At 39.4% G+C, this 17,592-nt stretch overlaps 1 long non-coding RNA gene across 2 annotated transcripts; it reads right to left on the bottom strand.

Moving 5' to 3' along the window:
* Window positions 1-1,246: 1,246 nt before the first annotated feature.
* On the bottom strand, window positions 1,247-13,216 carry LOC142598381 (uncharacterized). Of its 2 annotated transcripts, XR_012832632.1 has the most exons (5): window positions 12,951-13,216; window positions 10,877-10,932; window positions 5,059-5,165; window positions 3,245-3,403; window positions 1,247-3,086 (listed from the first exon to the last, which is right to left on the bottom strand). It is a non-coding gene; the product is annotated as an uncharacterized LOC142598381 (long non-coding RNA). The 2 variants fall into 2 exon arrangements; XR_012832631.1 differs by lacking the exon at window positions 12,951-13,216 and having other exon boundaries at window positions 10,877-11,766.
* Between the last annotated feature and the right edge of the window lie 4,376 nt (window positions 13,217-17,592).

Genomic DNA, 17,592 nt, shown 5'->3' with positions numbered 1-17,592 from the left:
GCTGAGACAGATCCACCCTAACTGGGGAAATCCAGAGACTGAAACAATAAAATAATCTAAAGTCTTGTTTTAAGCAGCATTCTGAATGTATGCAGCGTATCTAAGAGACTGGACTGTTAGGGGTGGGAAGGCTTCATCGACGCTAGTAAATGCAATGCTTCACCCGTGCCAACGCCGGTGAACTGCTCAGCTCCCAACACGGCACAGCCCTGTGCAAACTGTCTGCTGGGAACGGCCCCTCCCAGATGCGGGGTGGGTTGAGAAAGGCTGCTGGGAGTGGTGCTTGACAAGAGCCAAGTTTGGGCTGGGAAAAGTTCTAGCAATGTACCAGCAGAGGCAGCTTCATTTCAGTGCCAAAGATTGTTCCTGAGCATGCTTGGAGTGTATGGCTGTAGATAAATAGGTATAGACATGCAGAAAGCAGTGCTGTCAGTTTTTACTTCCTGTTTAAAATTTTTACTTTTTTTCCTGGAGTTAACGAGCTTTTCACTTGGCTAATCAAGTATACCTCAAAAATTAAGGATAAACAGAGGTGAAATTCTGTTATTTGTCCGAGTCCCACAGTGTGTTAAGTATGACACAATACAAAGCAACAAAATACTGTTTTAAAAAAACAGGTACTACATATGCTGGAGGGAAGGCACTGGGTTTTGAGACTATTTTCCTAACCCTGGAACTCCCCTTTGACTCAGATCGTAGTATAGTACTTCTGACATCCTCTGCCTCAGCACAGACACTACAAACCTTCCCTACTGATGACTTGCTCTGCTCCAAAAAAGAAAGAGAAAGCTGGGCTCTCAGCAGATGACCAGAAGGATGAGACTGGCTCCAGATGCAGTATTGGGTTTCCCCAGGTCCTTCAGCACCTGCCTTCTGTGCCCCCTGTGCTTTCTTTTTTAATAGATACAGCCAGTTTCTGAAGGAGCTCAGTGCTGAGTTGATGAGTGCCCTTGGTCTCTCTGTCTCTTGCTCTGGGCTCTACTTCCACACTGGGTCTCAAAAATGGTGGGACCTGAGGATCCTTCTGCTCAGTGTGAGCTGTCTCCTACATCTGCCAACGTCCTGTTACTCAGAGTTGATTCACAAGAGCTGTCAGAAATGGTGTTCTCTTCCCCCTGAAATGTTGATCAGTCACATGCAGATTTTAGGTGACAAAACTACTGTGACTCAGAAATGACAGTGATGGTGGTTAGGAGCTCCTGAGCTGGCTTAGAGGCTAAAGCTTGAGGAGGCTATTCAGTGTGATTTACCTTCTCAGACTCTAAGACATGGAGCAATTTCAGAAAAAGCAATTGTATTTTAAATGTATAGCGTTTCTGGAATATTTTGTGTGTGTAGGCAAGTTGTTATTCCCTTTGGAGTTCAGAATGAAAATGTACTGACTGCCCTAAAAAGTTTGCACTCCCACTTCATACACTGTGTGCTTCAACAGCAGTTTTAATCCTGCAGCAAGGCCTGTCCAGTTTCTGTCACGAGGACAGTAATTGCATGAAAATAGTAAAACACAAAAGCATGATATACTGCATACATTTAAAAATAAAAGTGGAAACTATTGTTAACACATTAGTTAAAATACAAACCTAAATGCCAAGAAACCAGATGCTACCTAATTTGACAAGGACCCCTTGATTGTGTATGCAATCTCTGTGACTGAAATGATTGTTACTGTTATTTTGCTGCCTGTGCTATTTTCGTACCCACATAACCCATGTAAGAAGCATCTTGCAGCTGCAAAGTGTGCACATCCTTTCACCAGAGAATTTACATTGGAGGCAAATTAGTTTCCGTGGAGTAGAAAATCTAACCTTACATGAAGCTAGCTACTTCTCTTTTTTTTGTTTTTAGTTAGTTTCTCCCTTTTAGTTTATGCATATTCAAAAGATCCATCCAGTTCCAGCATTTTTTTAATTTCAGATATAGCTCTGTCAAGTTGTAAAATAAAAAAGCAAAGCACCAAACTGTGCATTTGAAAATTAAAATTAAGCTTCTCTCCCATTTTCCAGTTAGATCTAACTGATCTCATTATGCTGGGATTTATCTCAAAGATGTTTTACCAGACTTCACTAAGCCGTTAGCCATCCTCCATCCTAGAAATTTGAATCCTTGCTAGACATAGAATTACAGCTTAAGATAAACTGATTATCCTCATAATATGTCTCCTACTTAACAAAATAGCAGTGTCTCATATGTAAATGCAATCTAAAGTTTAGCATCCAGCAAAGGTCATTAGAGATGCAACTTTAAATCAAGAAATGTTATTATTCAGCTAAAAATACAATTTAAAAAAACCCAAATACTGGTGTTCTAATAGTATGAGCTGAATAGATAAACATTCACCACTAAACTCTTACAAAACACTACTTTTTAGATGGTTTCAACAATCTCTTTTTACAATGACATTATTTAGAAATGGACTATTATAACCATGAGTGCTCACAACATCCCTCTGGTTTAGGTAAAGAGTATTATCTGCAGCTTCCAGATGGAGAAAATGAGACCTTTCTTCATAGTTCTTATACGTCCAGTCTCAAGCAACAATGAAGTAGAAGGGCCAGGATTAGCAGGGGGGAGTTCTATACAAACGATGTCCTTATTTATCCTGCAGTCATCAGCATGATAAATAAATAGTTGCCCGCCAAGTTCAGGATGCCATGGAGCCTTATGAAATGGGTAGATGATACAGGTGAGATTCTCAGGATGACAGTCTGGTTCCTTCAAATCCAGACTCCAGATTTCATCCTAAGTATGGGTTACATTTTACACTAAGTAGCTATTTCAGATTAGCATCCCTCGTAAACAGGTTTCTGGAAAAGGACCAAATGGCACTTTCGGTTTTTAAGCAGGCTTTACCCTTCAAACTTGTCAGGAACTCCACCAAAACCAGTAGTAATATACCACCTGCATTGTACAATTCCAACTGGTTTTCTGAGGACATGAGGTTTCCGTGCTCATTATTGTACAATATCAACCAAACTTGACACGTAGATCTCAAAAATAAGGCCAGTCCTGTGTCTCATCAAAGTGAGCAGCCAGGAACCACCAGCTGAGAAGGCTGCAGTATCAGTTCACTCACACGGGGAGAGGCTCTACAAATACCCAATATGAAAAAAAAAAAAAAAGATTGAGCTGGTTCCAGCACTCATAGATCTAGCTGGTTGCTTCTAGAATAATACTTCTACTTTATAAACCAATTCCATGTAGTAGCAGCGAAAGTGATATAAATCAGAAATCTGCATATACATACCTGATATGTATATAATCATGTGCCAACATAGGGGCTGAACACAATACTCTGAAATCAGCGCTGCTGTAACTGAACTAACATGGTGATCTTGATATGAGCAAAGAGAGCATGATCATATTGCAAGGTTTTTCTTTCAATTGTATAGATAAAATATTGCTTCTGAAATAAAGAAAAAGTTCATATCAGCAAGACACACTATCATGATCCGGTTACTATAGTAGCAGTCTGGAAGAGCTATCCTGAATTACAGGTTGATTATTCAACCCCAGGCAAGAGGCCACAGCAACGGAGCATCGGAAAACACTACTCAGGAAAAAGACCTTCAAAAATGCTGAAACCAGCACACAGTAAAAGCTTTAACAATTGAAATTGCCTTCAGCTAAAGTACTGGTTAGTGCTGTGTTGGCTTTTTGTAGAGTCATCACGTTCACTGTTTATTTACAATCCACTACGTTGTTAAAGCAATGATATAGTATTGCAGTTAATGAATATGCTGAAATCCTGCTGCTAGGAATTGGCTTTAGCTTAGCCAAGCAAGCAGAATTCAAACGAGCCTAAAAACATGGGTTTAAGAAACAATACTTTTTTTGCAGAGGAGTGGTTTTTTTGTGAATAAAGCTGTTTTGAGAATACAAATCAAACCTTATAGACACTATGTTGTCCGATTTTCACGCCAGCTGCTCACTGGCATCTAGCTGATTATTTTTATCAGTATTACCTATAGGTTATGCACCAGCTAATTAAATTGCAAATAGCTTTTCTTTCCCATGGTTAATCACTGAGTAGCAACTGCAAGGGCCTACAGGCCACTGACACTGGTCTTTTGTACTCTCGAGCTGCAAGGAAGACTGTCTAAATTAACATAAAGACTATTAGCTGAATTTATAACATTTCAGTTGCTCATTAGCAGAGCACTCTTTTGAAGCTGCTGATCAAAAACTTTCTTGAGGGAATATTACAGTATTCTGTCTGCATGCAGTTCTTTTTGTCATAGGTATTTATGCACTGACTTAAGAAAGAGGGACCTGGCGTAAGTACCAAACTAGTTACTACCTGACTTAGGAAGCCTTTTATCAGGAAGATAAATAGGAGTTTGGACAGTTCCTAACAGCACTTTTTCAAGAAGAACATGCCAAATGAAAGATTCAGCCTGATGCAGTAACTCAATAGGAAACTCTTGTGGGTAAGTTCATCTGATGCAACAAAACAGATAGGTTTCCTTTTGCCTTTTAGCAGGCTCACTACCGAACAAGTATCTTAGAAATCAGTCCTTTTTTAGTGCTTCTGTTGGCATTCTATACAAGTGTCATTTCCGTACCTTCCTTTGAATATAACTACATACAGGTGCATTGTTTTATATCATTATTCTGATTTCATGGTGGATGAGTTCCCAAAACTCCAACATTTATTTCAACCTTCTGCTCATTTTAAGAAAAGGTCACTTTAGCAAAATATTTTCTCCAGAAAATAATTAAGCTGAAGGAGGGTAGATTTAGATTAGGTATTAGGAAGAAATTCTTCACTGTGAGGGTGGTGAGGCACTGGAACAGGTTGCCCAGAGAAGCTGTGGATGCCCCATCCCTGGAAGTGTTGAAGGCCAGGTTGGATGGGGCTTTGGGCAACCTGGTCTAGTGGAGGGTGTTCCTGCCCATGGCAGGGGGCTTGGAACTAAATGGTCTTTCAGGTCCCTTCCAACCCAAACCATTCTAGGATTCCAAAAGGTCACGCAAGTTTCTAGTATAATTCAGTAGAAATTAACACAGGTAGTGAAAAATGAAATGAATGGAATTACTGAAAAGATTAGCATTTGGCACCTGAACAGGCAGCCAAGACAGCCACCATTCTTTGATTCTGTGATTCCTTCTTCCTCTGTTCAGACATCGTTCAGGTAGCAATGCTGCAAGCAGCTTTTCTTCACAATCTGTGGAAGGAGAGTAGATTTTCTCTTACACAAAAATGCTGTTAATGTTACTTGTCACAGCTTATAATTTAGTAAATGTACAGTTACAGGCTATTCTAATATCCACATAACTGAGCTTTCTCTTTTATCTCCTCTCTTAAACCCTGTTTTCTCAATCTCTAATCCCTATAATCTCAGTAATGCTTAAGTAAGCATTAGCAAACACAGGCTGCGGACCATGTAGTTTTATATAGATATTAATACAGTGTGAATATAGACATACCCAAAAGAGTCATAGATCCAGGGCAGGTTTTGTTTAGCTACCACCGTTCCCTGTTGCAGTTTAACTGTGGAAGCAATGTATATAAGCATGCGGCTTTACAGCTCTACCCAGCTTCTTAGCTGGTTTTATAGCCTGGACTGATTGCCATGATGTTGTAGACAATCTGGGGTCCATGATGCTATTGCGGACTGGCCAAACTCAAGTCCTTGCTCACCTCTGTGTGCTGTAGGCCTGCCCTGCACACACGTACTAAGGTGGCATCACTTATCACACCTAATTCCAGCTGTATACAACTAGTTCTCTACGCTCTCTCAATAGGCAGAGGAGAGAAACAGGCACCTCCAAAATGTGGGTTATCTGTTGTACTCTGGACACCTCTCTTAGGATGGTTACTAAGAAATGTCTCCTGGTGGTAATTCTCTCTCCCGGTAAACACACAGGAACAAATGACTAGTTTAGCAGAGTGAAGATACCCAACTTCTAGGTAGCTACCTTCAGGCAAAACAAATCTTATCCTGAGCTTCAGGCTAGTAGCTCATCCCAGGCTTCCCTTATCTGAACATCTGATCCATCTATTTTATTAAATTATTAGAGGATATTATGCAGATTATAAATGCATTTGCTCAAAGGCACAACAAGTTGAACTTACATTCTGTAAGGGGCTCCAGCATTTTAATGCAACAGGCTGGAAATTCTGCAGCATCTTTACTTAAATAGTGAGTTCTTGTCATTAATTAAATACAAATAAAGCAATCACTGGAGTATTCCTTGTGTTATTTATATTACAGTAAGTTTATTTTTTGATGTGTACACATATTCAGGGTTCAAACCTCTGTATTTTGTGCTGATTTTTGTGAAACAAATAACCACGCTGTAGAAGTTTTCAAGGGAAAAGCTAAGGGTGTTGACAGATGGCTGGCAAAGAGAAAGTTGGAGCTTTTATAACCTGAGAAGCCAGCAGAAGGAGTTTGGGAATGTGAGATGAGATAACATTGGTTGGATATTTCTGCTTGCATAAGCAGCTAACTTGCTAAAGTTGATATTTAAACTTTTAAATTTCAAGGTAACAATCTGATTGCACTGAGTTTAGTGGTGCATACTGCTGAAAATCTTTTTTCAAACTGATTTCAGATTCATTGGCCTTTTTTATAGTTCTCTGAAGAAAACAATTTGTGGAGCTTTTCAAACCCACTGTGCTCTATGTCCCAGGCCTTTCTCAAATCCTATTATAGCCCAGATTGCCAGACCTACCATTTTTTGTGGAAGACAGCTGCTTTTGCTGGTCATTTTCTTCCCTACCACTTTCCTACATTTTTCTACTAACTTCCAGATGTTTGGCAGCTGGTGCAGAGCAGTAACTCCAAGCAGGCTGCCAAACTTCTGCTAATCCCAGACACTGTACACGCAGAAGTCTTCTCTGTATGGTATGCCCACTGTGATTCTTCAAAATACCTTCGATCTCCTTCACCAAAGCCATGCAACTTGAGCCACATATGCTCAGAAAACCATCAGTGCATGTACGTTACTGAGTTGGTCTGTGGACAAGCATTAAGTTTGAAACGTCCAGAACACATTCAAATTGATGCACGTGCATAAAGCTCCAGTATGCCTTAAACACGTTTCAACATTTACTTTTGGAACTTCAGATTCCGACTGGGAGGCATAAGAGTAGTGTACCTCTGGATTTTATATTTTTTTCTTTGAAAATGCCATTTAACTAAGTACATAAGGAAGAACTGGGGTAATATGAGATGCTTAAGAGATCTACCTAAGAGGCATTGTGAAACATGACATGGTCTTCATAGCAGATGAGCTGTAGTATGTGGAACGAAAGAAGGTTTGGAATAGGAATCCAAGTCACTACTACTAAGTAGATTCAACAGAATTAGGGGATGGGCAGTTACTTTCTAGCTGGCTGAAGTTATTGCATCGATGGTATTGGATAGTGGTTGAACTACTTTAAGCATTAGCCATAATCTCATGTGTTTCTATCAGTCACCCTGCTAGTCTATTAAAACTGGCAGATCTACTTTTTGTACTATATGTAATGTATTTCTTTTACCCTGAAACATTTTTCTCAAATCAGGTATAAAAAAATAAAACCAGAAAGCTTTAGAACTTACTGCCAGCTGCACAGTGCACAAATCTCATTGCTTTTGACTTTTTTTTCCCCTATCATAACCTGTATTTTCTAGTCTTGGCTTTCTACCAGACAGATTATTTATGTTTCTGTCTTTTCTTTTTGAATTACAAGTTAAGCACTAGGAGTAATTTTTAGTATAATTATACATATAAGTTGATCACAGGAGATTTATTAAGAAACTCTAAACTCCCCAAAGCTTCTTGAAACTATTTTTTTTACTGTTTTTCAAAGTGTTCAGCAGCTTCTGGATAAATAAAAGAAAGAATATGTGGCATTTACATGCGATTTTTATTTTATCCATGTAAAGTCCTCATACATTTCTCAGAAATGTATGGATTGACTCTCTCTGCCTACATAAAATCTACCCCAAATCATGTATATTTGAATACGGAAAACCCATCTACACAGTTTGCAATAAAGTACTGGGAACTAAGTGTGTAGTTAAGATTTGTTATCTAATCTTTACAGCCAAAGACTTCTAAAGGCCTGAATCAAAGTTCAGCACAGTCAGTGAGACGCTCTGATTTAATTCAAAGTACCTGTCTTTAAACAGATGACTTGACTTGCACAAAACAGTGGCCGACACTCACAAGCAGAACATGGAATGGAATGGAATGGAATGGAATGGAATGGAATGGAGTGGAATGGAATGGAATGGAATATTTCAGTTGGAAAGGAGCTACAACTATCATCTAGTCCAACTGCCTGACCACTTCAGGGCTGACCAAAAGCTAAAGCCTGTTATTAAGGGCATTGTCCAAATGCCTCTTAAACCCTGGCGGGCTGGGGGCATCGACCACCTCTCTAGGAAGTCTCTTCCAGTGTTTGACCACCCTCTCAGTAAAGAAATGCTTCCTAATGTCTCTTTTTTTTACCTCCTTGCTTTGACTTCTGCAAATGCTTGTGTGTGATGCCTTGCTTTGATTTGTAATTTAGAAAGGGAAGAACAGACAAAGATAACTTAGATAAATGAAATGTTCTAAATTGTGTCAGCCTGATATAACTCCCTTGACCTTTCTCTACCAGTTCGCAGAAGTAACAGCTTCATTCCCTCTCTAAATAAGGAATGCATAAGTTACATAAGAAAAGAAATAGTCAAGTATACAAATGTAAAAAAAGGCAGAATCCAAATCTCAGGAATTCAGGAAAGGCAGTTCTTTGCCTTTTAGTTCCTTTTGCCAAATAACAGAAAAAATAAAGTATTCCTAAGCATCTATATAATAGCAAAGAGGAGGTTATCAAGAAGATGGAGCCAGGCTCTTCAAAGTGCTGTATGGTGGAAGAATTACAGACAATGGGCATAAGTTGAAATAAGAGAGATTCAAACTGGATTTAAGGGAAAACATTTTCACCATGAGGCAGTTAAGCTGTGGAACTGGTTGTCTAGAGAGCTTGTGAAGTCAACACTCTTGCAGGTTTTCAAAATCCAACAGGATAAAGTCTGATCTGAACTCATAGCTGACCCAGCTTTGAGCAGGGGGTTGGACTAGAGACCACCTGAGGTCCCTTTCAAACTAAATTACCCTGTAATCCTATGGTGATAAGTAACAGGTAATGTGGTTTTATGAGAAAACAACCTATTAAAAGCAATGTTCCAGAACTGGGACTAGGCCTTGCAGATTAAGGAGAAGCAATAGATGCTTCATATGTTGACTGTAATAAGGCTCCTACCTGGTCTTGCAGGAAGCAAGTGAAGTAAATACTCTGGATTTATCTAGGGACCAGATTCAATTTTCCTTGCAAATTCCCCCATCTCTCCCCACTCCCTTTTGTCTTCTCCTGAGAGCCACACAGAAGCGGGCAGGGAGTGGTCGCGCCATGCATAAATTGTGGTAGTTCTGCCCCATGACATCCTTCATGAGGGGTGCATGGCCATTCCTCAGGAGACGGGAAAGTGAATCTGTCATGTGGTCTTAATGCAGCGACCTAAATGGTATGAGTGCACATCTACATTGTGTCATAGGGGAGACATCAGGACACAGAATGGTAACAAACAAGAGAAATAGTCTGAAAAAACAGGATATTGTTCAAGATGGCAGGATGTAAGGTATTATTTTAAAGAATAATCAGCTGCACAGGAAGGTGATAGAGTGTTATTGGTAAGCAGTACACCCCTCAGAAAAGCATCTAGGGGTAGTATTGCATCATAAACTGAACAAGCCAGTGCTGTCATACTGTTGTAAAAGAAGCAGACTTCACACTGGGATGTATAAACAGCTCTATAAAAGACACATGAAGTAAGATTGTGTTTAAATCAGCACTGATAAGACCTCAGCTGGAGTACAACATCCATTTTTGGGCATCTTGCTTGAAGAAAGACCAATAAAGAAACCACGGTAGAGCCATGTAATTTTCAGAGGTGTAAAAAAATGTGACCCATGAGGTAAGAGTGAAAGAATTCATTTGTTTTGTCTAGCAATGAGAGGATTGAGGGAAGATATGATATCAGTTCTCAAACACATAAAAAGTATTGCAGAGATACAAACTGTTCATCACGTCTACTGATACAGCAAGAAATAACAGCCTTAAATTGCAACTTGAAGATTTAAGTTATATTTTACAAAAAGCTTTTGAACTGTAAGGAATGCTGTGCAGTAGCTCACTGTGGAGAGGTCTGAAGAATCAGCATGACTGCAAATTTTCAAGGTCAGGTTGAACAAATATCTGTCAGGACCTGATTAGATAGAGTGGATTCTGCTCTGAAGCAAGAGGATGAACTGGAAAACCCCTTTCAGATCTTTTTTTAATCATGTCTAAGAAGCAACTCCATTGTCTTCATTACTAAATTGGCATGAAAAAGGAGGAAAAAATGTACCAGTGTCACCTCTCCAAGTTTTCTTAAATTATACCAAGGTGGGGTTTTTTCACCTACTTGTTAAATCTCAGTCTTGATTTACCTAGAATTAGGGTCTCTCTGGTAGAAGAACAGTACAGCATACATGAAACCGGAAAATTATTTTTATTAAGGTTGTTCTACTTTGTGTTTTGTAAATACTTCTTACCACATGAGCAGCTGGGATAAAAGAACCCTTTGATTTGTAACTGCTCATTTTGTTTAAATGACAGGAATGGCAGGGACAAGAGAAGAACCCTTTCTTCAGCTTTATCTGTGCTGGAGAATATCTCTTGCAATTGCTCTGTAAACCACCATTTTGTCTAGGTCTTTTTATATTGACTTTCTAAACTCCCCAAAGTTCTCCCTGTGCCACAGGTACACAGACACTAGGATTTGGTGTCCTTTCATCTGGGCTTGAAAACATGCTCACGATTGAACTTCATTGCAACTCTAAAGAAACCTTCTCCTACCTTTGTAGAGGTCCTGGTGAAACAAGGGGAAATCCCATTTGAAATTTCCAGTACTTCTGTGATTAAACATAAATAGTGGAGTTAAACATCAGGAAGAGAACATCAGTCCCTCACTTCATTTGCTACAAAGAAGCAAGTCACTTGTTCTTTATCTACTCTAAAATCCATAAAAGTTGTGGTTTCTAAAAGCTCCCATCCCAGGAAGCAGGAAGCTTAGAACCAATCTTTTCTTTTTTTTCTTTTTTTTTTTTTTTCCGTTTTAGGGGTAGTTTTATCCTATGCTTATGTTGTTTAAGTACTTTTAATAACAATTATCTTTTATTAATTAACACCATTATTTTGTTATCTGATTTTTCTGTGGAAGAAGCTTACCATTGTGAAGCATTGTGCTTGTGTCATTTATAAGTTTTTTTAAGAAAAAACTATCTGTACCAGAATATTTAAAAATGCATCAGTTATCTTCCAAGTTATAACATACATAATTACATCCTCTTTGAAAAAGAAAATGCTAATTACCTTGAAAAAAAGTCTTTGTTACCTTCATAGAGTTTACATTGTCAATAAACCACCATCGACAATTATTTATGCATTTTAAGTAATAATTGTGCAGTTCTGCTCTAGTTTTGCCAAGACGAAAAGACTCAGCTCAGATGGATCTGTTTTCCAGTGACGTCTCTGCTGCTTTCTTTCATATATTCACTGAACCAGCTGTGTTGACTGATGTCTGAGAAATCAAGTTCACTCCCAGAATAATTCCATTGTAGTCAATTCGGTTGCAGTGAGGACCAATTTGACCCATGGGGCTCCATATATTCTAGAAGGTCATGCAGCCTGTCAGTAGCTCAGACAGGATTTAAATAGAGGATCCTCCTGAATCCCAATTCAAATGAGCCTCTTTTAACATCATCATCATGTCTACACATTCATGAGCATTGCTCATCTGTTGGCATACCAAAAAGTGACCTTCGTGGCTTTAGTCACATGCCCTCATTCTTTATTTCTATTTATTTATAACTCCCTCCTCTGTTCAGTGCCAGCTGTTAAAACCAAAGTGGATTTCCTTTCCCTCTCCCTCCCGGGGAGCTGTGGATGAAGAAGAGGTTTTGGATTCGTTTCAGGAGGGCGGTAGCAGGGTACCGACGTCAGCCTGGGAACCCAGCAGCTGCCATTAGTGCCAGAGCAGCAGCTTAGCAGCTGAAAGCACCTTCATGCCTGCAAGGGGTGCTGATAGTTACAGTAAGACTCCAGTTATCAAAGATCCTCACTGAATGTAGTGGTTTGGACTATGGGATTTCTTGAAGCCCCCTCTAGCCCTGTATTTCTATAATGCTTGTATAATAAAGCTACAAAAACAGTTTGTGCAGGTAAGGAAAAGGATGGTCTGTGATTCTGAATACTTACAAGCAATCTCAAGCAAGCCCTGACTTACATCATTGTTATACACCTTCTTTCTTATTCTTATTTGCCTATAGTAACTTTATTTAAAAGTCATTATTTTTTTCTTGTTTTCCATTGCACAATGTATTTTTCATAGTAGTCTAAAAACTAACTTATTTGAAATTATGCAGAAGTTCTCACAATACCACCAGCATTATCTGATTTTAACCAGGTTTCTTGTGAAACCATGCTCTGTGCCTTTCTTTCAAACTAATCGGCCAATTTCAATGAAAGAAAGAAAGAAAATTTCAAGGGCTTTCTGTGGATTAGGAAATCTTAGAGCATTCCCCGGTTTCTTCATAAAGGTAGACAACTCAGCTACATCCCAGTTCATACTGTGAAGAAACCTGGGTATGCACCTGTCCTTTTTCCTGCAGTTCAGTTTTCATAGAAAGTAAATATTAAAAAATTGTGTTTGATGGCATCTAAATGATGCTCCAAAGGCATCTGTTCGGGTCAGTCAAGGGACCATGGCCTTGGAGCATGTAATAGTACACCTCTCAAGTAAGCCTAATATAGCCCAAAGTGATTAAGTTCCTCTAATTTTCTTTAACACCAGTATCTGGATATAGGAAGGAGACTCAAATTAGTTCCCTGAGCATGGGAAAAGTAGGTAGAACACAGCAGCATGTATTACCTTAGCATGAGCCAGTTGGCAGTGGGCACATGCACTTGATGGCCAGCCTGCTTGCACACACAACTGGATTAACCACAGCACACAGCGTCTCTTGCCCAAACAGACGTCAGGAAAGGCACAGAGGGAAGTAGGCTCAGGTTATTGCGCTGGGAGGGTGAAACTACAGAGCAGTGAATAGAAATAATCAGGACACCAAGCTTGCTTAGTTCCATTCTTTCTGAAAGAGCCTATTTATATATGATTGCATGGTTCTATGTGGCATTGTCTTTCCATATGTGCTCTGAAAGTATATCAGGAAACAGGAAACAGTGGCCCCATCACTGGTTGTGCTGGTTTTGGCTGGGATACAGTTAATTTTCTTCATAGTAGCTAGTATGAGGCTGTGGTTTGGATTTGTGCTGGAAACAGTGCTGGTAACACGGGGATGTTTTAGCTACTGCTGAGCAGTGCTGACACAGAGCCAAGGCCTTTTCTGCCTCTCACACCACCCCACCAGCGAGGAGGCTGGGGGGGCACAAGGAGTTGGGAGGGGACACAGCCGGGACAGCTGACCCCAACTGACCCAAGGCATATCCCATACCATATGATGTCATGCTCAGCATGTTAAGCTGAAGGAGGAAGAAGGGGACGTTCAGACTGATGGCGTTTGTCTTCCCAAGTCACCGTTACCCATGATGGAGCCCTGCTTTCCTGGAGATGGCTGAACACCTGCCTGCCCATGGGAAGTGGGGAATGAATTCCTTGTCTTGCTTTGCTTGTATGCATAGCTTTTGCTTTACCTGTTAAAGTGTCTTTATCTCAACCCATGAGTTTTCTCACTTTTACCCTTCTGAATCTCTCCTCCATTCTGCTGGGGGCGGGGAGCAAGCGAGCCGTTGTGTGATGCTTAGTTGCTGGCCGGGGTTAAACCATGATAGTGGTTTTATTCTGTATTGTTGTCAGAGGTATTACACCGAGTTTAAACTAAAACATGAGACACACAGTGAATTCAAAGAAGTTGTTCCAATCCTAGGATCTCCAAATGGATATGTCACTGTTTAGCAGGAAATAAACATCTACAAACCTCCAACATTGTCTGTCTCTAAGACTTCAAAGGTGTTATTTTCAAACATGAGAAGGAAGAGACAGTTTTAACAGTCCACAGCTTTATAGACAGCTCCTATAAAACATGTATAATAAAGAGTTGATCTGACCTGTCACACTCCCAAGATGAGCTCACCACTGTATTTGTGCACCCCCAAAATCATCCTGAGAGCAACCTGTTTGTGATGCTGCTGGTGAAAACTCAGCATCTCTCCCTTCCTACACACTTGCATCTTGTCCCTCTCTGAGCACTCTGTAGTACTGCCAGTGCAGTAGCCCTCTCATTTTGCGGGCTAACCATATGCCACACAAGCAAGTGGTGTCTTGGCAGGATGGATTTTTCTCCCATGTTACAAAAGACTTACAATGGACACTCCCTGCTGAAGGGCTACGTTCACAGCCAGGAAGGCAGCCAGAGCATCTTAAAGACCCACTGAGACCCAGCATCGGGGTTGTCAGATGATGCGTACCTGCCTCACAGTAACCTACTTGCTCTGTGGTGATTAAAAGTACAGAGCTAGGGCCAAAAACTTCTTAGAGCCACAAAAGATGAAACCGCAGAGATATAAATGGCATGAGAATAAGGATCATTACATATACAAACAGCAATCTGGTCATATCAGAAGTTAAACTAGAGGGTATAGTTAAGATCTTCGCAATTGCCAACATTCCCATTCAAGCCATGGCACCGTGCGTAAGAAATGCTCCCTTAAATAAAGGACAGTCACAAACTCAATCCATTTTAGTATCTAAAATGATTGTTAGAGTGACACTTTTCAGTGATGTGTTTAGACAAAAAGAAACAGTTTGTCATCATCTTGCCTACAATGAAAGCAGCACATTGTTCTACAATTTCTAATACGCAATTAAAAGTCAAGACAGTCATAACAACGTAACTGTGTTAGAAGCTACCCTAAATATTCTTTTTTTTTTTTCCCCTTTGTACATCCAGAATGTCTCTTTCCTGTTTATTAAACCTGTTACTGTATCTTGTGCCCAATTACAAATTTAATTGCAGAAGAGTGAGGATTGTTCTTTCTGCACAGTGCCATGCACAAAGGAATCTGGATCTGATCAGGCCTTTTAGACACTGTAATTGAATTTTCTAAATAAATTTTAATTATAGTAATTTTGCAAAATGTTATGCAATATTACAGTACATTGTCAGGTATTGACTGTATCAATATCATCTCATGGTAGTACTTGTTCACAATGACACTGCAAAGCTTCATGGATTTTGGAAACAAATGTAACAACTTTAATTTCCCCTGAGATACACAGTTAAATCTCAAAATCAGGTGTTGTCTAAGGCCAGATGTGTTCCAGTAAACTATGGCGTGAGTCTGGACATTGCCACACTTTAATAACCATTAAATCACTAGCAAAGTTGCCACCTGAGTTTTGGCTCATGCCCACTAGCATTCTCCCAGATAGTGCCCAAACATGCTTCAGGGATTAGTGTGGGCCAGGGAAGACTTTCAACAGCAATTTTGATGCAGCCACCTGCTTTTCAGGGCTGGGAAGGTTTATCAGTATGAAAACATATGCATTGTGCAATTTGGTGTCAGGGCTGGAGAACGCTCCTGGCCCATTACTAGTATAACACAGCCTAAAGGTCTCTGTTATGGTTCCAGTTTATTGTGTCCCCCAGTTTTGTCCCCTAAGTAGAAGTTAAAGAGATACCAGCTAGGCATCAGAGTATTTCACATAATATTTAGAAGCACATTTTGTTTTGTTTTAACTGTAGTTCATAAGTTCCTTCTCTGTAGTCCTAAAGACTGTAAAATTCTTTATCATGTAAGAGGTTTGCATTTGCAATGGTAAACATAACATTTACAGTAATTTCATTAAGTATGTATATTGATCATATATCAATTTTGTAACTAAGGCAATTTAATGTTTTGATTTAATGTTTGATTTGTGAAACATTTTGTACCTATATGTGTGTGTGTATATATATATAAATATATTAGCTGGTTGTGTAACCCTCTTTCATAGGTAACTTAACATGCAACATGATTTGAAACTCTGCTTGCCTCTGCCTGCAACAGGCACCAAATAACTTTTCTCCCTTAACCTCTCTCCAAAACAGTGCGGATACCATAAGGGTGGTTTCCTCTCCACACTGTAATTAGAAGGGCTAGGTTAGGCTTTTTGATTATGTCCTTATATGGGCCAGTTTTACCAGAGAGGCTTTTACTAGCCTAGCAGAATTTCTTTTGGTGCAAAATTTCTACACTAGTAAAAATTTCGTTATAGCTAATGTTAGAGTGATGAACAACTTCTTTGCTAGCATAGTTTATTTCACTCAGAGATCCAGCACAAACTGTTCCAGCAAGTGTGCATTTTTGCTGCAATAAACAGCATCTGCACTATAACAGTAAATATTGCCTAGTATATAGCAAACCTAAGCCTACAGGGATTTTGGATTATGACTTGATATTCTAAGATGGAGCGAGAGATGGTACAATATTTTTTATTTTGTTATCTAGGAGGATTTTCAGTCAAGTTAAGACAGCTCAGTTATAAAGCTATAAAATTTTTAACTGTAAGAATTTCTACTTTTTCCTACTTTAGGTTGTGCTTCAGTTACTGTCCAAGACAAGTATCTTGCTCTGATACAGCTTATGTCAATCAACTAAATTAAACTTTGTGAAAAAAATATTAATTCTACACTTTAGAGAGCTAAACAAAATACTGATAGACTTCAGTTGCATACAAGGTTAAACCCTTCATCAAGGAAAGTTTTATAATCAAGTTAGTTGAGCTGTCCTGCCCATGATTAATGCATACACTATCTCCAAGGGAAAGGCACCACTACAGATACAATTCATGAAATACTAACTGTGCGATTCTAATTAAGATATAGGTTGCTGCATTAAGCAGATTAAGCTACATTAAGGAACTTATCCTTCCAAGTGGTTCATGAAATGGTATACCCAAAAAACTTCTTCAATAAAAAATTATTCTGTTTCAGCTGTAAAATTTCCCTGTGAGAAAATAAAATTCACTGACCCCAAAATAACCCCACTTTGCTATCCCTCAGTATTTGTGTCTCTCTGCAGTACAAAGAAGCTCCTGAATCTTTATTTCCATATATAGTGGACAATATGTAGGGCCAGTCCAAGTACTAAAAATGCCAGGAATGCATGCCACTGAAGAAAATAAAATTATTAAAACTCCCCTTCTTAAGACTAGGTGCCAAGCAAAAAACTCTTATCTCATGCACAGATGGCTGGAACCTTCCCATCTGTTAGTAACTTCTGGCCTCCAACTCCTGCAGGATCCTAACGTCAGTCTTCTAAGCATATTAGCTCGTCTGGGGTCTATTAAGAGTCAGAGAGATCTCTGTTCTGGGTTTACACAACTATTTCAGCACAGATGTCCCATTGGGACTTTTTCTCAGTTTAAACACATTTGTGTGCGTAAGACATGGAAAGATCAAAACCTACCAAAGCAGCAGGACTAGATTGAGATCTTAATTGGGACATGGGAATACTGAAACAGGAAACTAATTTAAAATTCTGGTTCTGTTGAAGAGCACCTCTGAAGATGACTT

The sequence above is a fragment of the Balearica regulorum genome, chromosome 1 (assembly GCF_011004875.1).
Source record: "Balearica regulorum gibbericeps isolate bBalReg1 chromosome 1, bBalReg1.pri, whole genome shotgun sequence".
In the NCBI taxonomy this organism is placed as follows: Eukaryota; Metazoa; Chordata; class Aves; order Gruiformes; family Gruidae; genus Balearica; species Balearica regulorum.
This window is presented reverse-complemented; position numbering and strand designations above follow the sequence as displayed.